The sequence below is a fragment of the Haliotis rufescens genome, unplaced genomic scaffold (assembly GCF_023055435.1).
Source record: "Haliotis rufescens isolate VD_foot unplaced genomic scaffold, xgHalRufe1.0.p SCAF_26, whole genome shotgun sequence".
Lineage (NCBI taxonomy): Eukaryota > Metazoa > Mollusca > Gastropoda > Lepetellida > Haliotidae > Haliotis > Haliotis rufescens.
The window spans coordinates 1,468,401-1,476,401 of record NW_025963957.1 but is presented as its reverse complement, the minus strand read 5'-3'; the positions used below and the strand labels follow the sequence as shown (position 1 = coordinate 1,476,401).

Genomic DNA, 8,001 nt, shown 5'->3' with positions numbered 1-8,001 from the left:
TAGGCACTGCATTTCATGGCTCGCAATCGCTGCAGTCTGCTAATACGTGTGGTTAAAACATTAGTTGCACCTATTACGATGAATAGTGAATGTTGAATGTTTTATGAAATTGAAAACGTATTTTCTCTCTTAATGTATTGGAAATCGTGTCCGATATGTCCTTGATGCAATAGAACAAGATTTAGGTACACAGGAGAAAGCGGAAACGAAAATCTTAAATATGCCTTTTTTCCTCGGGTGGACAACTGACTGGAAGGTTGCAGGGAGTCTCCTCAGCATAATCATCAAATGTACTCCATTTTACATCCGTGTCTGTACAGCAAGGTGGAAGTATCCCCCTAAATATTAGCTAGAATATTGCTGAGTGAGGCGTTAAACAACCAACCAACCAATCAACCAATCATTCCACACTGGTTTTCAGAATAGGTCTTCAGCAACCCATGCTTGCCGTAAAATGTGACTATGCTTGTCGTAAAAGGCGACTAACGGGATCGGGTGGTCAGGCTCGCTGACTTGTTTGATGCATGTCATCAATCCCAATTGCGTGGATCGATGCGCGTGATATTAATCACTGGATTGTCTGGTCCAGACTAGATTATTTACACACCGCCGTCATATAGCTGGAATATTGCAGAGTGCGGCGTTTAACAATAAACCAAACAACCAACTTTATAATTGCACATCATTGACATGTACTGATGTGCAATTATAAAGAAAATAAACCAACAAACATAACTTGCTGTCCAATCATCGTACCTACTTTAAATAACACACGGCGGAGGTAAATATTTAAATCTAAAAGTACATATGCATTATCCCACGAGCATGAAAATAGTGCTGACAAACCAAGAAACATAATCAGGGCGAATCTGGCATTCGGACGGGTTATGGAGGCATAAGGTAGGAACATGTACAACCTATATTCTATACATACCAGATAGCCAAGCACAAATACACGATACAGATTGAAATCAGTGGATGTAGAAGTGTATGGCCTCAATAAACTCAGTTCTACACATGCCAATGATATGACGAGATCACATGCATGGTTTAAGAATGACTGTTTATGCCCAGCCTTGTGGCCCATCCTAATCCCATTCTCACGGTCTTGGAACATGTCTTCGCCTAAACTTTACATGGTCTTGTCAAACCTGAATAATTTCAAGGCGAAATTGCTATCAATATCTATCCCCTGCACCCGGATCGGCAACAGGCGTCGCGTGTTGTAAAAAAACACCACCAGTTAATGTTAATGAGCCATATATTACGGAAGCTCACCTTTTCATATTTCACAAACATTGTATATAGGCACGTGTTCGATAGGTATCAGATAATGATACAACATCAGCAACCAGCTGTTGAATTGTGATATGAGCAAGTTGCATTTCACACCCAGTGTAATTGGTTTCGACAGACATTCGAGACTTCCCTGGCATTGACTATTTTTATTTACAGATAGAGTACCAACACATGTGAAAATAACATACTCAAGCCCAAATTCTTCTGACTTTTATAGAACATTGCATTTTAATAAACATGTTATGTTCATATTCATCACATATGTTTGAATTTCAGTGTCCTGTGTGTTAATCTTGTATCTCAATCCCCGTATACCAACAGTAGGTAATATAAATACTTCATAGTATTCATGGGGGCACGGGTGGCCCAGTCGTCTAAGGCGCCGTGATTCGCTGTGCAGAGTTGCCTCGCCAGAAACCTATGATTGTGGGTTCGAATCCCGGTTCGCCCCGATTATGTTTCTAGGTTTGTCAGCACCATACCCGTGCTCGTGGGTTTCACCGAAGTGGTAAACGTCTGAGACCTGCATCACTTTGGGCTTTCCTCCCACATTTAGCTGACACGCCGCGATATAACTTGAATACTGTTAAAAGCGGCGTTAACCCAACTCACTCACTCATAGTATTCATAGTATTGAAGCCACATCATGAAAAGTAACATATTTTCAGCCAGTGGACTGCGACTATTCCTGCATCATGACTGTGGAATATATGCCATTTATGAAAACAAAATCAATGAAAAAGCAGGTCAAAACCAGCATAATGAAAAATTATTTTTAGTGGAGAGAATTGTAATAAGAATGTGTAATAAATGCCGTCAAAAAATATTGCCAAGTTCAGCGTTAAGCCAATATCAAACAAACTGTCCTGATAGGTAACATCCTGTTTGAATGTTACAAGGTGTTTTCTAACAGGAAACACGTTGTGACTGATCTTTGTAATCGCTTTGATCAGGATCTACCACAGTTATTATTATAATCAATATTGTCACAAGTTGCCGTGTATATAAGAATGCCAAACTTTGTCAGTCCGAACACCATCATCATCTGTAATCCATCAAGGTAAGTAAAACATTTATTCTTTCCTCAAGACACTTCTAGGTACACCATTGATGCTTAAATATATTTTCGCTTTGACACGGTACTTAAACACTGAAGGCAGACCTAATAATTATTTGAGGTTGGATTTGCGTTGTTCAAATAACCGCAGAATTTGTAATTAATATATAACATATGATACACCATGTAAAGAAACAGTGAACGTCATTGACAAGACTTAACCTTAACTCTTCCCGTCAAAGAACACATGTAGAGTAATTTGTTTAGGGCGGGGGCGCTTTTGAAATAGACTTCTATCTACTATTCGCTGCTTTCATTATATATTCAAATATGATGTGCATCTTATAGCGCTATATTTTGTTCAATATACACAATCAACGTATATTTTTATCGGTTAATCTTGTCGCCTTTTGCCTCTGTTTTCCTTAATGCGGTTAGACTATATGAATGGTAAAAAAAGGTGAATATATGTGCACATACACTTAGGGAATGCAATTAAAAAGTGATATCCTTCCTTTAATATTTGATATGAACTATGTGCAGTAGTGTATTGCGTAATAGGTGTGGGGTGAGGTGAAATGGGGTTTAACGTCGCGTTCAAGATGATTGCACATACATGTGTATGTGGCTGCTTGTACTAGTCCGGACTAATACCGAGTTTATAGTTTTAGCCCACTGAGGTACCATGCCGCAGTTTAACATGAACTCAGACGTAGTATACTCCGAGTCGACCAGTCCTTAACGCCGAGTCCCAGGCATGGTAGCAACAAGTACCATCCTTCAACGTCTTTTGGTATCACGCCGCCGGGGATCGAACCCACGACCTTCCGCTCTCCGGGCAGACGCTCTATCCGGAAGACCACAGAGGCGGTCTCGTAATAGATAATAATGTATTCGTCGAAACATATAAAGGACAATAGCGAGATGATGTCTATTTATAACGTGTTATACACTGTATTTTATGACATATCTGTAAGACGATTGCTCCATAACAAAGTTTATCAAATAAGCTTTACTGTACAAATACATATTCTGTATTGTGTTGCGTTAAACCCTATTATCAATTTGACCAATTGTATATATATGCACGTGCAATGCACACATAATTTATAAAATGTAAGCAAAATTTATCAACTTGTTACTGCAAATTCGTGCATGCTAACATTTTATTTAAAATGCGAGAGCGTCACATACGCAATAAGGCATTACTTTATACGTATATGTATATAATACAAACTCATGGTGATTAAATCTGAACCTGGTTATTACGTTGGTATTTGGGACCAGAATTAACAGATCACGCTAAGGATTGGTTGTCTTTGGACTGCACCTGAACCCATGCTTCTATCAACACTGATGTCGTGACAGTGTCGTGTGGGCTGCATTTCATGATGTAGTCCTCTCCGCGTGGAACTGCTGTCAAATTGGCAGGTTACCCGATTATTGTGTCCATATGACATCGATGTTGTGTCTTTCTTCCATCTCCGATTTGGGATTTCCTCACACATCACGTTGGTGGTTATGACATGGGGGATAACACTTCATAACAGTTGGTTATATTTATGATCTCTCATTTACCAACGCATTGTTCATTTCAACCTCAATTTTAGACTTTTGAAGTAGTGCTAAGACATGTACATACCATATCTTGACTCGGCCAACGCGGTGCCGCACTCATCAATATTCCATGACTCCAAATCTGGACCAGATAATCCTGTGATCCTGTTCTTTCACACCCAATGAACCTTGTTTAATGTGCTCAGTACATTGTACGACTGTTATGATTTGTTTGTTGCTTAACGCCGCACTCAGCAATATTCCAGCTATTTGACGGCGGTCTGTAAATAATCGAGTATGTACCAGACAATCCAGTTATTGGCATTCGGGATACGATGACATGCATCAACCAAGTCAGTTAGCCCCGTTAGTCGCCTCTTACGACAAGCATAGTCGCCTTTTACAACAAGCATGGTTCGCTGAAGACCTATTCTACCCCAGGTCTTCACGGGTCACGATTGTTATGAGTGTAAGAATAATCTGCCGTAACACATTCCATTGGGTGTGAATGTCAAAATAGTGGTAAACATTGGGCGTGAATGTCAAAATAGTGGTAAAGATTGGTGGGCGTGAATGTCATAATAGTGGTAAACATTGGGCGTGAATGGCAATATAGTGGTAAACACTGGGCGTGAATGTCAAAATAGTGGTAAACATTGGGCGTGAATGTCAAAATAATGGTAAACATTGTGCGTGAATGTCAAAATAGTGGTAAACATTGGGCGTGAATGGCAAAATAATGGTAAACATTGGGCGTGAATGGCAAAATAGTGGTAAACATTGGGCGTGAATGGCAAAATAATGGTTAACATCGGGCGTGAATGTCAAAATAGTGGTAAACATTGGACGTGAATGTCAAAATAGTGGTAAACATTGGGTGTGAGTGTCAAAATATTAGTAAACAATGGGCGTGAATGGCAATATAGTGTTAAATAATCTGCGTAGCACCCGCCCCTCACACAATTTGCCAAATAAAGTAAGTGTTTGTTTGTTGTCTTGAGCTGCACAACAGTAATCCTGCCATATGACGACAGCCTGTAAACAAACGATTCTTGACCAGACAATGCAGTGACACGATAGCGCGTTTCTGATGTTGTTAAAACTTTAAACGGTATTCCTTTGGCTGCCTACAAGTGCAGATATTAAGAACTCTATATTTTCTCTCTCCATTTTCAGATGCGTTTTCTGCTATTGACTGTTATTGTGGCCCTGACTGTAACTGACGTGTCGGGCGGCGGATGGTGGCGCAGAGTCAAGTCAGGAGCGCGCAACCTATGGCAACAACACAAGGGAACAATAATAAGACACGGTACATTCCCTGTTTATGCTGAAGAATAGAGGGGTGTCTGTAAGGTTCTGAGCCTCACTACGAAAATGTATAGTACACACTTAATAGAATGCAAGTACAGTATTAAGTACAATACTTCCCATGCTTACAACCTGCATTATGTAACAGCATACCTTGCAACAAACTCCACCAACGCAGTTCATCCTAGTTAGATTCAGAACTTTTCAGCAACCACTCGTGGCATTTCATTGTTCCTACGCAATCGTTCTAGAACACATACTTGGTCTCATCAATAGTGGCATCTCTGCATGACCGCAAAACAATGCACAATTATTTTGACGGAAATTCTCGAATTGCAGGTCAAATGATTACTTAATATATCCATATCTGTTAGGCGTAAGGCTACTCTTGAATGGACGAAGTGTTGAGGATGTCGATCTGAACGGCGATGGTATCTTGACTGAGGCTGAACTAAAGCAGCACATGGAGCAACGTGATGCTGATGACTTGCTGCACTTTGCAGATGAACAGGGTAGGTATACCATTATTATGCCTCAAAGTGAGATTGACCAATCATGACTACTGACCCCACATGAGCCCGTATACCGTCAGTAAGAATCCAAGATGGTTGTTACTGACCTAATATAAGACCGTCTGAACAGCAATTTTGGATTTTTCAACACCCACCTCACATATTCCACATGATATTTCTGGTACACAAAGTCGTTATTCGACACTGTTTTGTGTTTATATAATAATATAATTCATTTTGATGTGCAAGGACGTTAATGTTTTTTGGGATCACGTTCGTGACTTTAACAAAGATTATATAAAGTTAAAATTATCAACAAGGTTCGGCCTAGTCTCCCTTTGACCCTTAACGTCTCAGGTTGTAAGCGTTAAGTTTTGAGTTTTAAGTTTTGACATGATATTTGCGACAAAGATACCAAATAGTGTAAACTTTTCGGCATAATAAATTCGTTATGGTGTTAAGTTGCCGTATACGGTGTCATTTTAGGTTAGCAGAAAAATATGACACCTCGCCCAATATTTTTCTTCTAGCCTAATATGACACCGTATATGGCAACTAAAGACATAACTAATAATATGGAAAAGTAAAAGTATATCAGACTTTGGTATCGTATAGGAGTAGAATACTGACCAGAACCGAAGCAATGTCGATCTTGTCTCCGTGAAATTTAAAAGTTTAGCCTCGGCGGTAACTGTGTGTTTTACGATATGGTGAAATGTCTGGTTATTTTCATTCCCCATCAGCAGGAGTTGAAAAATGTAACAAACGTCTTGAGAAGTGTTATACTGTATACACAGTTAGGAGTCTCAGTATATCTTTGTATTTGAATTACAATGACACATGTCACATTTTCTGTTCATATACATGACTATGTGTCACAATTGTGCAGGTGATCGTCGAGTCACACGTGACGTTATGGAAAGATACGTACAGGAAGCACTCCTCGACACAAGCCAGTGAGACGGTTGAAGGTATGTGCAATGTGTATTGTATTTATACCCGTTCACCTCACCGCATTTTTACTTTAATTCTATTGATGAGTAAAAGACGCCTTCCAGCGATGAAGAGATTGACTAACATTAGCTTCTGTTTTTAACAAAAACACTATTCCTTATTTTGTAAGTTCAAATTAAAATACATATAATATGTCTTCTATGTTGACATGCAGTTAAAAGTGACCCTATAACAGTTTTGCTGCTCTTCAAATACACATTATCACAACTTGAGTTTTCTGTTTTAGGTACCGAAGGAACTCGACATGAATCAAATGTAATCAGAATTTGAATAAAGTGACGTCACTTGCAATTATACCGCTTTAGCCTGTTAAGTGGTTTGAAGACCCGTGAAGATCCGGGGTAGAATGCTTGCCGTAAAAGGCGACTATGTTTGTCGTAAGAGGCGACTAACGGCATCGGGTGGTCAGGCTCGCTGCCTTGGTTGATGCATGTCATTGTATCCCAATTGCGTGGAGACCCGTGAAGATCCGGGGTAGAATAGGTCTTCAGCACCCAATGCTTGCCATAAAAGGTGACTATGCTTGTCGTAAAAGGCGACTAACGGGATCGGGTGGTCAGGCTCGCTGATTTGGTTGATGCACGGTCATCGATCCCAATTGCGTGGATTGATGCTTATGATATCAATCACTGGATTGTCTGGTCCAGACTCGGATTATTTACAGACCGCCGTCATATAGCTGGAATATTGCTGAGTGCGACGATAAACCAACCAACCAACCAACCAACCCAATTGCGTGGATCGATGCTCATGATGTCAGTCACTAGATCGTCTGGTCCTAATTCGATTATTTACAGACCGCCGTCAAATAGGTGGAATAAACAACACACGCAACAAACAAACACTGGTTTGAATAATATAAATGGCATGTAAAAACACTTGTATATATTAGACGAGTTTGAGTCTGTATGGAAACAAACACTCTGTGAAAGACGGGTGTTTACCCTTCTCGCGACAGCCTGGTGTCAATTTTCAGTGATCTGTCTACATGCTTTAAACAATTATTACCCACCTGAAGATACAGGTGGTAAGATACTAAATCCGTACGTCACGAGTGTGTCGTACAAGGATGACCTTGTTTTATTCGTTTTGATTGGATAACCGTGACGTCTGTCACACCGGGACTACTTTTTTCATTCATAAAAATTGCGAGACGTCATTCATTTTTGCAACTACAAGGCAGAACTGAAGCTATCTCATGTGAGCGAGAGATATTAACAAACACTTTATTAAATCAAACAAGATAGTCACACG

The 8,001-nt window shown here is 39.9% G+C and overlaps 1 long non-coding RNA gene across 1 annotated transcript; it reads left to right on the top strand.

The window, feature by feature from the left end:
• The first annotated feature begins 2,258 nt into the window (after positions 1-2,258).
• LOC124128710 lies at positions 2,259-7,041 on the top strand. The gene is made up of 5 exons (XR_006860255.2): positions 2,259-2,359; positions 5,090-5,222; positions 5,596-5,733; positions 6,623-6,704; positions 6,974-7,041. It is a non-coding gene; the product is annotated as an uncharacterized LOC124128710 (long non-coding RNA).
• The last annotated feature ends 960 nt before the right edge of the window (positions 7,042-8,001 follow it).